The sequence below is a fragment of the Trachypithecus francoisi genome, unplaced genomic scaffold (assembly GCF_009764315.1).
Source record: "Trachypithecus francoisi isolate TF-2019V2 unplaced genomic scaffold, Tfra_2.0 Contig00422, whole genome shotgun sequence".
Classification (NCBI taxonomy): Eukaryota; Metazoa; Chordata; class Mammalia; order Primates; family Cercopithecidae; genus Trachypithecus; species Trachypithecus francoisi.
The window spans coordinates 244-3943 of NW_022680638.1; the positions used below are offsets into that span (position 1 = coordinate 244).

Genomic DNA, 3700 nt, shown 5'->3' on the forward strand with positions numbered 1-3700 from the left:
TATCTTCCAATCAGTTCTGTGAGGTAAGACTCCAGGGAATGGTCAGACCTAAATAAGGCTTCAAAAAGGATATATGTAAACAGGTCTGGGGCAGTGTGAGGACCCTATGTAGAATTCTGTTCTATATGTCACTGGGTTACTACCAGTTTTGTTTCTTCTAAGCGTCCTAAAATAAACTTAAATCCCACAGTTTCTGTAATTTAAATCTTTTCTAGCCACTGCCCTGTCAACTTTATACTGTATACTAATATGCAATTTAAACAAATCCCTTAAGGTTTTCTAGGGTAATTTTATTGGAAAATAAATACTGTACACTTAACATGTGAAAGAAATAGAAATTATACGTCCAGATGCTGTGGCTCACGCCCATAATCCCAGCATTTTGTGAGGCCGAGACAGGTGGATCACGAGGTCAGGAGTTCAAGACTAGCCTAACTGAGATAGTGAAACCTCATCTCTACTAAAAATACAAAAGTTTGCCGGGTGCATTGGCATGTGCCAGTAATCCCAGCTACTCGGGAGGCTAAGACAGGAACATCACTTGAACCCGAACAGCAGAGGTTGCAGTGAGCTGAGATCACACCACTGAACTCCAGCCTGGGACACAGAGTGAGACTCCATCTGGACATCCTCAAATGCCTCAAAGACACCTAGGTGATTGTGAGAGAATTTTCAGTGACCTGGGGCTGATGGCCCAATAATAAGCCAGACTGGAGACTTAGGCTGATTCTACATAGAAAATGGAAGTGCCCTAGTGGAGCTCCTGAACCTGGATCACCCGTTCTGATTTTCTAGCACTTGCAAGAAAGAACAAAAATACTCCAGTACCACATTTTACAGGTAAATGTAGTTGTGGTCATGGTTCTGGATATTTTGTGGCCTTGATCTCTCCTAAGATGCTTATTTACATTTACAGATTCTGTCATCAGATTCTATTTCCTCTTGGAGCCTCTCACATAGCTGTAGCAAGTCAATGAACAAGATGTGAAAAGTCTCAGAGAGCCACACTCCCAAATGGGGGCTGTGTCTATGTTTACATTTGGCAATGCAGAAAATATCTTTTGTTTGTTTTCTGTACATTCTCAATCAAAAGTCCAGCCCTTTTTTGTAAATCTCAGGCAGAGGCCAGACCTTATCAGCAGATTCCAGGTAGGATCCACCTGGCTCTGCATCCTTTGGTGTTACAGCAAGTGGAGTGCAATCAAAGAAGAGATCCCCTCATAGAGGCTCCTCTAGCACATTCTAAATGACATGTCTACATGAAAAAAAGAAAAAGCTGACACAATATGAATATAAATAGACACTTTATTTGGGTCAAGCTTAAGAATTATAACCTGGGAGCAAAGATTCAAGTTGCCTGGAATCTACACTTTGATTAGCAGCAGTTACAAGTTGATTGTCAGAAATTTTTATTTGTTTACAGAAAAAACATTGATTATTGATGAGATACATATTGTATATATATGGTTATGGTTTAGGGTATGGGATATAGTGTCCAATGTGGCATTATTAGTTTAATTTATAGCTACTTGTGGCTATAGTGTACTCTTTCAAGAGATGAATACATAGTTCAAGTGGGGAAGATAGATGTAAGTACATTTGCATTTTAATGTCTCTCTGAGTTTGATAACCGAAGGACCTGAATTTTCCAGATAAAATTTTTTATTTCCCAAATCTCAAGACCTGAATTCAAAATTTGGAGCTGCAGATTTAGAACCTGAATGACTGTAGTAGCAGCAGGTGTTACCTGCACATTTGTGAGCATTTTAGTAAGAAGAGGAAGGGGAAAGTGGAGATTCTCATGTCTACATGTCTACTCAATGCACACATGTTACTCTGATTGGGTTTGTGGGCCCCATGGTGTCTGAATCAGTTTCAGGTATGAAGATACAAGAGTCATTGAAAGAAAGAAAATGATTGATGCCCTGTGGAGTTTGTAGAAATCTCTCTAGAAGTGACTGTAGAGGAGGACTATAGATACCATATAGGCAGAGACACAATTCTACCTGCATGTTTAGGGGACAGCCTGCATTTTGTAGCACAAGTGTGAGTTGACTGGAAGCCTGAGAGGGAAAGTCCCCTCTAGAGTAAATTCTGGTTTTCACCTTGTGTATTTATATCATATCTGCTAGTTCTAGACCGGGCTTGGAAAAAATAATTGAAAGAAAAATTTTCTCCAGCCTCAGAGAAACTCCACAATAATAAAATAGAAAGAAAACATTTTATTACACAATTGAACTTGAACGTGACATGCATCATCATCAATCTGCTTAAGAGACTGCAAAGATAGAAGGATGGTCACCAAAATTAGTCCACAAGTAGAAGAATTTCCAGCACCATATCATACATAGTTCATCCTAAATTCACTTGGAGATTGAAGAGGCCATCTGTGTATGCTAATTGTTTATATTCAATGACAAATAAACTTTTCATATCTTCATAACAGGAGGTAGTTTAGCAGCTTGAAGCCAGGTGCCTGCTGAAGGTAGGCTTTCACTCTACTACCAAAATGGTTAAATAGGGTTCTATCTTTATTTGGCTATTTACATTTTAGAGCAGTGGCTCTATACTCCCTGGCATTGGGCTACAGCACTCCTGCTTGCTTTCTTCTGGTTGCTAGTGTCCTCTCTTGACCTCTACCATTTGCCACTGAGGCACAGCCCAGAGCAGAGCTCACATTTTATGTGACCTCCATTTGCCACAGCAGCACTCTAGTGTCACATCAGAGAGTGAAGCCTGAGCTGCAGGAGGAGAGCCTGCAGGCCTCCTGGGTAGAATTGCACCTTCACAACAATGGGAATGTGAGCAGTGTTTCAGCCCCAGTTTCTAATTATAATGGTGACATAGGAAAAATACCACTGAATTTCCAGGATGAGTCCAGATAGAGATGTTAGGGACAAGCTGCCCCAGGAAAATGCAGCTGACCCTTACCTTGAATACTCTGCAGCTGCATTCTTAAGCCCTCATCTGGGTGCCACAGTAGAGTTTGCAGTCATGGTACATCATGCAAGCCCTAATAACAGCCATATGGGCGGCATTGGGGGAGGTCATTGGAAACACAAACAAACTTTAATTATATATTCCTGTAAATTCCTGTTTTTCACCTAGCTGCTGCCATAAATGTCACAAGATGAGGTGTTGCAAGTTCGTGGTAAACTGATAAACTGCCTTTGTGCCTGTTTCTAACTGATAAACTAGCTAGCGGCAAAGTTAACTCCCTTAAGCCCCTCTCATCTCACAGAAACACCTCACTTTGTAAGCTCAGGGCTGCCTCCTTTGATTGCTGTGTAGCAGCCCAGCAGGTTAATAAACTTGCCCGCCTGATTTTGGGTCTACTTGTCCTTTCTCTCGGCCAACCTTACATTTTGGTGTCAAAACCTGGGAAAGGGTAGGCTCTGGCCGGGCATCCCTGGAGGACTCTGACTCTCTGTCACTCCCTCCCAGGATTGTTCATCACTGTGCGCTGGAAACTCGGTGCCTTTCCCCCTCTCCTGCCACCCTCTCCCAGCCACCCTCCCCTTCTCAAACCTGATGAAGACCCAGAGATCTCCTAGACTCTCCCATTGTTGGTGACTTCATTCACCTTCAGAGCCTCCACAGGGGTGAGTAAGAGAGAGAGAGTCTTGCCATTTACCCAGAACCCTTGACTGTCTCTGCATTCCCAAAAGACCCAGCACTGGACCAAGGGCTTTCTCCAGCC

The 3700-nt window shown here is 42.4% G+C and overlaps 1 long non-coding RNA gene across 1 annotated transcript; it reads left to right on the forward strand.

The window, feature by feature from the left end:
* The first annotated feature begins 519 nt into the window (after positions 1-519).
* LOC117084079 lies at positions 520-3324 on the forward strand. The gene is made up of 2 exons (XR_004437310.1): positions 520-840; positions 1653-3324. It is a non-coding gene; the product is annotated as an uncharacterized LOC117084079 (long non-coding RNA).
* Positions 3325-3700: the final 376 nt, after the last annotated feature.